The following is a 10995-nucleotide window of genomic DNA, read 5'->3' on the forward strand; positions in this document are numbered from 1 at the left end:
CTGGCCATGTTGGAAAACTGGCTGATTACAACGTACAGGACACAACAACATTGCTCAGAGTTGTTGATTGCAACAGATATTCAACCACGGCCTTGTTTCATCTAGGAAAGGGGGTCTTTTAGAGGTTACATCTGGATTTTTCTTTTCGTAGCTCAGTTTTTTGGTGAATCTATGTTGAGTGCCTCTATTGGTTTCTTTATTCCTCAGGGAAAGCAAGATTCATGGAGCTCGTATGGACAAGGGCTGAAAGACATGAATTCAAACCTAGATTTGATCTCAGAGTGTTTGTTCTCAATGATTGGTTTTTGTAATAGGCGTGGATTTTATGTCAATTTTATTCAATATTCTCATGAGAAGCATTTTGTTTCTACAGATTTCTCGATTGTTTCTACAAACACTCTTCAACTTTCACAACCAAGGAGGTGATTCACATTATTCATTATTAGTGTAAGTTATTTGTTATGAATGGCTTTACTACTTTGGATGTGGCATGGGCTAGAGATTGTCTATTTATCAATTTTGTTAGCAATCCTTTTTTGTTGGGAATTAGTTTGGACAGAGTTACAATGGACTGGCCATTGAAAGTTTTAGTTGTGCATGGCACTTTAATAGTTCCAGTCCCTGCATGCTGGAAGTAGATCAGGCCATCAAATCAAGTGGTTCTATGAGGTTCGTCTTTCTCCCAAACATGATACATGTTGTAGGGAACTGGACCAATGCACAAGGTGGGCTTCACCATGACGATCACCTGGAAATAAAATCAAGCCAGTCCGCTCTTTGAGTAGGCCCCACAACCAAAATCAACGGACGACACTACAACAAAAGGTAGCATTGCCAATGCATTTTTGTCGGTGGCCAACATTTACCACTGACACTATAAGAATCGGGTTTTGAGCAAGGAACTTCTTTTTACCTTTATGGTAAAATGAGTTTCTTTTGTATCTTTATTGGTGTTTTTATTAGTAAGGTTTTATTTTATTTTATTAATTTTTTGGTTGATTTAGGTAAAGGCTTGGATTACCAAAGCTTCAAAGAGTATATCATCATTTTGGAAGGTCCGTGAAAAGAACTTAGGTGAGCCCTTTTACCTTTTGGCATTGTTTTAACAACGGTTTGTTTCTGGACTCAAATCATTGTTTTTGGTTAGGTTACAATGCAGGTGATTCTGATTCGGATGAGTCAAAAGGCGATTTGAAATAAAGATCAATAAGATATGTTTTATTTAAACGGAAGAGTGTAGGTGAGTTAAATTTCTTTCGGATCTATCATGGTGTTGAAATTGCTTGACAAATCATGATTACAAATTTTCAAATTTTATATGTTTTAGTTTATGCAAACTCATGGTACAAGGAAGCCATCCCTCGAGTTCTTTGTTCCATCATTTTAATGCAATAATGTCATTTCTTGAGATCTTTGTTCATTTCATTATTTTAGAAGAAAAAGAAGGAATGAGGAGAGGAGTTATGTAATATACTCCTCTCAAATCCTTTATTTCTAATGATAATCAGTTACAATAGAAATTGTATTCAATGCTTGTTACAAGAAATAGTACAGTGCATTTGAGCTAATAACATGACACTCCTTGTGGATGGGCCCCATGGGGTCCATAAAATGTTTTTAGTCATGTAAATGGATCCAAGCTAGTAAGAGGGTCATTAGATTTTTTTTTAGATGTATGGATACAAAACTTTAAAAGCATCACTTTTTTTTTTCCATTTCTTCATTAAAACTAATATTCTCAACATTCTTCACTTTTATGTAAGAGATTTGGTCATCATCACCAAAATACAAGTTTCATGACATGGATGCCTCACACCTGAAAAATCTTCCATTAACAAAAAAAAATCAGTTTGTTTGACTATCAGGTAGGCCCCGTGTACAAAAAATAATAATAACCTAAACCAATAATAATAATTTTTTCATTATAGTGCATTCACAATAGTTATCATTGTGGTTATAGTTATTCATTATGTGACAGGTTTTCAGGTGAGATGAACGAGTTTCAAAACAAAACAGTCTGCGGTTTTGAGAAGCAATCGATTCCCAGGATGTATGTATCTTTCAGGGGTCATCTGTACCTTGGAAGCATACAATGAAAGGTAAGGAAAACCCTCGAGTTCTCTTCTTTGAATCATGATTGGAGTGGCCTAGCCATTTGGACAGGCCGTATTTATGAACCACTGCTCGAAATTGATGGAGCAGACATGGATGTGCGTCGGAGCTATCCGGAAGAGCGGGGGTCCCTGGAAGGTGGGAACCGCTGTTATGACCATGATGAAGCTGTCAATTTCCTATGGACAGCATTAGAGGGGCCTGGCCATTTGGACAGGCCATGTTTATGTATTTGATCGAAATTAATGGAGTAGACCCGGATGTGCGTCGGAGCTATTCGGAAGAGCGGGGTTCCCTGGAAAGAGGGAACCGCTATTATGACTATGATGAAGCTGTCCATTTTTTATGAACAGCATTGGAAGGGCCTGGCATTTATGTCGGATGGCCATATTTATATCTGTTTTTGCTTTGCAGGGACCATACCCTTAACCTAAACCAAAACCTAAACTTGAACCTACACCTAATCCTAATCTTAACTCCTTAACCTAAACCTATACCTAAACTTGAAAACCCAAACATAAACCCCATCCCGAACCCAAACCCGATATCATAAACCTAAACCTTAACCTATTCTCAATTCCCTAAACCTATGTCTTATAACCTAAACCTAAACCTAAATCTAAACCGAAACATTAACTTATACCTATAACCTATAACCTAAACCAAAACCCATGACCTAAAACCTTAACCTATAACCTAAACCTCAACCTTAACTTAAACCTATAACCTAAACCTGAACATATAACCTTAACCTAAAACCTAGAACCTAAACATAAACCTATAACCTAAATGTATTCTCAATTCCCTAAACTTAAACCTACACCTAATCCTAATCTTAACTCCCTAACCTAAACCTATACCTAAACTTGAAAACCCAAACATAAACCCCATCCTGAACCCAAACCCGATTTCCTAAACCGAAACCTTAACCTATTCTCAATTCCCTAAACCTATGTCTTATAACCTAAACCTAAACCTAAACCTAAACCTTAACTTATACCTATAACCTATAACCTAAACCAAAATCCATGACCTAAAACCTTAACCGATAACCCAAAACCTCAACCTTGACTTAAACCTATAACCTAAACCTATAGCCTAAACTCAATTCCCTAAACCTCAACCTAGACTTAAACCTAAACCTATAGCCTAAACTCAAATCCCTAAACCTTAACCTATAACCTAACCTAAACTTATACTTAAAACTTAAAACTATTCCTAAATCCCAAACCCTATAACCTCAACCTAAACCTATAACCTAAACTCAATTCCCTAAACCTCAACCTAGACCTAAACCTAAACCTATAACCTCAACTCAAATCCCTAAACCTTAACCTAGACCTAGACCTAAACCTAAACCTATAGCCTAAACTCAAATCCCTAAACCTTAACCTATAACCTAACCTAAACTTATACTTAAAACCTAAAACTATTCCCAAATCCCAAAACCTATAACCTAAACCAAAACCAAAACCTATAACCTAAACCCGAACCCATTCTCAAATCCCAAAACCCAAACATAAACCTAAACCTAAACATAAAACCTAAACCTAAACCTATAACATAAACTCAAATCCCTAAACCTAATCCTATAACCTAAACTGAAATCCCTAAACCTTAACCTATGACCTAACATAAACCTATACTTATAACCTAAAACTATTCCCAAATCCCAAAACCTATTACCTAAACCTATAACCTAAACTCAATTCCGTAAACCTCAACCTAGACCTAAACCTAAACCTAAACCTATAGCCTAAACTCAAATCCCTAAACCTTAACCTATAACCTAACCTAAACCTATACTTATAACCTAAAACTATTCCCAAATCCCAAAACCTATTACCTAAACCTAACCTTTCCCTAAACCATAACCCATTCTCAATTCCCTAAAGCTATAACCTATAACCTAAACCTAAACCTAAACATAAACTTAACCTAAACTTATAACCTTTCCTAAAACCTTTAACTTAAAACCTAAATGTATTCTCAAATTCTTAAACCCAAACCTACACCTAATCCTAATCTCAACTCCCTAACCTAAACCTAAACTTGAAAGCCCAAACCTAAACCCGATCCCGAACCCGAACCCGATTTCCTAAACCTAAACCTTAACCTATAATCAAGTTTTCAAAAGCTATAACCTATAACCTAAACCTAAACCAAAACCTATAACCTAAACCTTAACCTATAACCTAAACTTAATTATAACCTATAGCCTAACCTTAACCTAAACCTATAACCTAAACCTAAACCAAACCTAAACCTATAATCATATGGTGAGACCATTTCTTTTGTGTCAATTTCATTCCTCTTTGAGTTTTTTTTTTAATTCATTAAGAAAAAAAAGTGGTTATACGTGATGCACTTCTTTCACTGTCTTTCTTTTCTCTAATGGGCATTCTAATTTATGAATGACATGACTGTTTGTAGGATGATGGAATATACGAAGCTGCTGAAATTCGGTGAAGTCGAGCACATTTCTCTAATGAAGCCAAAGATTTGTATTTTCAGCATTATTGTATTTGTAACTGTAATTGATTGTAATTGTAATTGAATGAATGAAGGATTGTAATTGTAATTGAATGAATGAATGATTGTAATTGAATGAATGAATGATTGTACAGGTGGTATTTGAATGAACAAGTGGTAATTAAATGAACAGGTGGTATTTGAATAAACAGGTAATTTAATTTTTCAATGTACAAAATAGCTACGGATACTGACCGTAGCCACTAGTCAGACAGGTGTAGCCTTTTTAATTTTGGAATATTACTACGGACTTTCAGCTACAAATAATATCCGTAGCTGTTTAAAGTTTTTGCTGCAGATATAATTGCTATGGCATATAGCTACGGATTTAATCCGTAGCCAATAATCAGATAGGTGTAGCCTTTTAAATTTTGGCCTATTGCTACGGACTTTCAGCTACAAATAATATCTATAGCTGTTTAATTTTTTTGCTACAGGGGAAAAGGCTACGGATTTAATCCGTAGCCATAGATCTATAGCTACGGATTTAATCCGTAGCCATAGGTTCCAGACCTATCATTATGGCACCTACGACGACGGTCGTGTTACGGACTAGCTACGGACTTAATCCGTAGCCTTAGGTCTAAGGCTACGGATTTAATCCGTAGCCTTTGCCCATTTTTTTGGTAGTGATTTCATACAAATCCTATCTCATCACAAAGGATTACAAGAAGGATGGGTGCTTACCTCCCTAATCGGATGGAAATCACTTGCATTTGTGGATGTGGGGTTTCTTGAGAAAAGGGAAGAGGGGTTTCTAGATCTTACCTCCCTTTGGCCCACCTTTCTCTCCCTTCTTCCTTCTCTCCTTCTCTCTTTCTCCTCTTTTCTCTTCTTCCTCTCTTCCTTCTCCTTTTTCTCTCCTCTCTCCCTTTGCTCCTTAGGGCAAATTCGTATGGGGAGAGGGGTGCCCCAAAGGATGCCTTTATATAGTCTCAGGTTTGGTGTAAATGGCCCTAAGGGATGGGTTTTCACTATACTAGACCTATGAGAAGGTCTTTCTAGCCTCTAGGGCCCACAATGAGGCGTACAAGTCAATATACACCGTAGGATAGCTAGCCCTAATGATGATCTATGTATGGATATGATCGGCCCGCCATTTGGATGCGCCGATCGACAGATATGATAAGAAGCCTGTTCAACGGTCCCCGATGGTCGATCGGGGCCGCGGCTATACGGATATGAGCAAGGAAATATCCTTACTCCACGGGTAAAGTTTGGTCTCAAACCGACGGTCCGAAATCCTCAACTTTGCATAAGAGTGGACGACTCAATTCACTTAAGTTCCAACCCCTTCCTTTAGGGTATTTGCACTTCTCATGCACTCGTCCTTCAGTTCAAGTTAACCGGTTCTGGACCGTACCCAGGTCCGATTCCCGCGATAGACGTCAAGCCCAATGAGACAGACATTATTTTATAGTTTTGGAACTAGTGGTCTACCAACGAGCGGTCTAGAGCTTGTTTGGAGAATCGGGACAGTTCTGGTGGCCCTCTGACTATGAAATTTATAGGATAGGTGCTCCTTGACCCGATGAAAGGCCATGTAAAATTTGGGAATGATCAAATATGGAGTTTGGTCGCACGGGTCTGATTTGTGATCAACGGTCACCGTGTCACGATCGGGACCTAGATTTTGTGGGCGGGTGTAGAAAAATACATTAGACCCTCATCGTAGATTATGAAGAAATTTGATGGCCGAAATGTCTTACATTTCAGTTTTTATTTACACGTGCCAGATTCTAATTTTGGCATTGATGGGGCGCATCTGGCAAGTGCCAGATTACACTTCTGGGTGTCCACTGGGTCCGTGGTCTGTGATGGTCCCCAAGCCCAGTGAGATCTATGCTCCCCTCAATTTTTATAATTTTCTGACCTTCCTATGTCTCGGTATAGCCCGCACGAGCTGCTGCCAAGTGTAAATGGCCATTTGGCTTGACGGCCCGCACTTGGCCCAATCACGACCCGACTAGTCTACTTTAATGGGCTAATCCTAACTTAATTTAGTTATGGCACCAAACCATGAGTAGTTTAAATGAACGGTCCTGTGGCAAATCCTACGAGGACGCCTCAGTACACTGTTCTGGTTGGAGAGGACGTTACATGATTAACCGGACTTATGCGATTCTTCACTGGTACACCCTGTATAAACTGACATTGAGTGCTAATAGTCATTAAGTAATATTTAGATTAATTAAATAAAATAAAATTAAAATAAAAATTGATGGATTTTTGAAAATCCAAAACAGTGAAAATCAAGGATGTTACACATAAACAGATCGATGATAATGCCTTCTTATCAAGAGTATTTCATTCATCATCAATCATAGTAGATTTTTGCTCCTCAAGAGCACCATCTTCGCCTTGTTTAATTAAAGAACTCATCATATTAATCTTCCATAACTCAAAATTATTTTTCCCTGAGTACTTCTCAATATCATACCTAGTGCTTGCCATTATTACTAATCCCTCAGATTCAGATCTGTGCCCCAACGATTGCTCTGATACCACTTGTTAGGGATTTGTGCTGCGGAATCACACAGATCTAGATCTAGGATAACAATCCAATGACACCAAGCATATAAGAGAACACATAGATTTAACGTGAAAAATCCTTACGGGAAAAACCACGGCACAAAGCGACAGATCTTCACTATAAAAATAGAAATTACAAAGAGAGAGGACTTACCCAATTCGAACAACCTCGAATCGCAACCTTTTTACACCCTTTAAAAATCCTAAAATCCTTTTAGAAATCCTTGGAAAACTTTTAAAAAGCCTTAGAATTTTTTAGAATAGCTATAGGGACCCCTCTTTATAGTTTAGGTAACTTTCCTTTCGCACCCTTGCGAAACCGCCTCAAATTTACACATTCCGCACCAAATCCGCGCAAGAATCTGCGTAACCTCCACTAGTCGAGTCAAGGCCTCGACTGGTCAAGGGTCCCCCTCGACAGGTCGAGTGCCCCGGACACCCAAATAAGTAGCACGCTAGACTTTGAGCCGAGTGGTGCTCAACTAGTCGAGCCAGCCTCTCGACCGGTCGAGCAGCCTCAAACCATTGAAGACTTTAAAAGTCTGACAATAATGAATTCTCCATCATTCAGTGATTTAAAATATACATAATGATCTGATTCATTTATGATAAACCATTGACTCAACATGAAAGAATAAAATTTATTGTACTACTGCCTAGGTGACTATTTCAGACCGTACAACAACTTCTTTAACATACAAATCATATTCTCTTTTCTCTGCACCTCGAACTATTTAAGTTACTTTGTGTAGATTTGCTCTTTCAATTCTCCATGTATAAGCATAGTCTTCACATCTAACTGTTCTAGTTCTAGATTATATTAGGTAACCAATGCCAATATAAATTTAATAGATACTTGCTATACCATTGGAGTAAAAATCTTGCTAAAGTTGACATACTCATTTTGAGCATAACTCTTCACTACTAGCTTAGCCTTGTACCTATTTAGTTTCTTCCAATAAATCCACTTGTAACCGATCACTTTTTGCCCAACAGTCAACTCCACCAACTCTTAGATTTTATTATTATACAGAAAGTCCATCTCATCATGCATCGCTACCATCTACCTCTTTGCATCTCTGTCTTCTAGAGCTTCCTAAAAAGTAGACGAATCCCCCTCATTTGTAATGAAAGTAAATGCAATTTTGAGTCATCCTATATCTCACCAGTAACTTATGATCCCTTGGTGGATTTCTCCTAACAAGTGATACAACCACCTTTTCCTGCACCTCCATCTGCGACTTAGGTTCTTCAAGTCATTTATATTTGTCTGTTTCAATATCAATCGCGAATTTTTTAGTTTCCTTATGTTCATCCTTCCTAAACAATGAACCTTCATCAAACTTGTCATCCTAACTAAATATAATTTTTCATGAAACCCATCATACAATTTGTATCATTTCAACCCATCATCATATCCGACTAAAAAACACATCTTAGACCTTTGGTCTAGCCTATCTCTTTCAAGTGATGGTATAAGAGAGTAAACATCATAATCAAATATCTATAGTCCCAAGTAATCAGCCACATGACTACTCCTTACTTATTCTAAAATTTTATATTTAATAGTTGTAGATGAAGCGATTAACTAAATAACAAGTAGTAGAGATGGCCTCAACCCATAGCTTCTTGCCCAAATCAGCATTACTTAACATAATTCGGACCATTTCTAAAATAGTCTGATTTATACATTCAGTCACACCATTCTACTCTTGTGTATGCTTCACTATGTTGTGCCTCACTATCCCCTCACTCTTACAGTATTTGTTAAATTCTCTTGAAGTAAATCCTCTGCATTATTTTTCCTCAAAATTTTTACTTTTCGTATTGTCTGTTTTTCAACCATTGTTTTTTAGATCTTGAAAGTGACAAACACATCAAATTTATGTTTCAGAACATAAACTCAAACATTTATAGAGAAGTTATTAATGAATATAACCAGTGTTCGAGTTGTCGGTATCGCTACAAGTTTCGCTGACTGGAGATAAAGATATAATATCGTTATCGCCGATAACCGAAAATGCGAAAAAAAAATGGCGAATAATGGGAAAAATGATGGAATTTTTCAGTAAAACTTCAGGGCATGCCTAAATACACATATTTGCATATTTATGAATTAAAAAAATAACAAAAAATGCACTAAATAATAAGTTTTCATTTAATAGGGCCCAAAAAGCATACGCTGTCATAAGAAATCGCTCCAATTGTAATCAAAATGAGTTCATATAATACAAATGTAGCTTACATATAATAATTAGGACATGTAAAAGTTAATGAACTAAAAAAGTACACCTTTCTTGGGACATGGAATCTATATATTGGTATACTTGGTGATTGATGACTTGGATATGACACTTGTTTGACATATTGATGCATCCATCCAATTTTCCAGATCATTTTATGATATAAGCCCAAAAAATAGATAGATCCAAATCTCAAGTGGACTACATCATAGGACAGTGTTGATTGAATGCACACCATTAAAAACTTCTCAAGGGCCACAAATTTTATATCAAACTAGTTTGTATAACCTAATCAACAAGTTGGATGTCAAATAAACATTACACTGAACCCTGAGAGGTTTTTAATGGTGGACATTCAATTGCTACTATTTTTTGTGGTGTGGTCCACCTGAGAGTTATATATGCCTGATGTTTTGGATCAAGATCTAAAATGATCTGAAAAAATAGATGGACAACGTGGATTAAATAAATACATCATAATTACCCACATAACACCAACCACTAGCCATCTTGACAGTGGCAACTTCACTAGCCAAATCACGTCTTGCTGGTGTAAGGACTTTGTGGTACCCACTGTATGGCATGTGTTTTATCATTGTGAATAATGAGGTGGCTAGTAAACAGTGTTCCGTGGGCCCACCATGATATATGCGAGAAATCAACCCCATTAATCCATTTCAGCATATCATTTTAGTACATGGTCCCAAAAATAAGGTAGTTCCAAATCTCAAGTGGACCACACCAAAGGAAATAGCAACGATTAAATCCCACCATTAAACTGGAAGCAGATTCCATTTCCTTAAAACTGAAAGCGGATTGGCTAATGTACCACACACCAGCTATATAGTTGCTGCAGATACATGTCGTGCGAAGACGAGCACTGACGCTCGAGCTCCGAGTTGTATGAATGATTCAAAGGAGATCAAAGTTACATGGGCCCCACAGTGATGTATTTATTATATCTACACCGTTCATCTATTTTTAGAGATCATTTTAGAGCATTATCCAATAAATGAATCATGTCCAAAGATCATCTGGACCACACCACAAATAGCAGCGGAGATAATGATTTTCACTGTTAAAAAATTCGTAGGGCCCACCATAACGTTTATTTTCCATCAAATTTATTCATAAGGTCATAAAGGCCTGAATGAAGAGGAAAAACAAATTTCATATTGATCCAAAACTTCTGTGACCCCAAAAAGGGTTTCAATGGTAGACGTTCAATCCCCCACTACTTTTTGCAATGTGGTCCACTTGATAGTTAGATCTGTCTTATTTTTCGTCTCAAGCCTTAAGAGGAGCTCTCCAAATTGATGGACGGTTTTGATATAACAAATACCTCATGATCAAATCCACAGAACTTGCTAACATCAATACAGCAGCTATACAGCTGGTGTGAGAGGACGCGGATTAGATAGATACTGACAGGTTGAGTTGCGAGTCGGCTACTAATGTGACATCGCCAAGTTCTGTGGCCCACTATGATGTATGTGTTATATCCACACCGTTCATCCATTTTAGATATCATTTTAGGATATGAACTAAAGAATGAAGCAAATAAAAATCTGTAGTG

General features: G+C 37.3%; 1 long non-coding RNA gene across 1 annotated transcript; it reads left to right on the plus strand.

Annotated features, from left to right (window-relative positions):
• The first annotated feature begins 321 nt into the window (after positions 1-321).
• LOC131229612 (uncharacterized) lies at positions 322-1367 on the plus strand. Its single transcript, XR_009163482.1, has 3 exons — positions 322-447; positions 551-1074; positions 1148-1367. It is a non-coding gene; the product is annotated as an uncharacterized LOC131229612 (long non-coding RNA).
• Positions 1368-10995: the final 9628 nt, after the last annotated feature.

This window comes from Magnolia sinica, chromosome 16, assembly GCF_029962835.1.
Source record: "Magnolia sinica isolate HGM2019 chromosome 16, MsV1, whole genome shotgun sequence".
In the NCBI taxonomy this organism is placed as follows: Eukaryota; Viridiplantae; Streptophyta; class Magnoliopsida; order Magnoliales; family Magnoliaceae; genus Magnolia; species Magnolia sinica.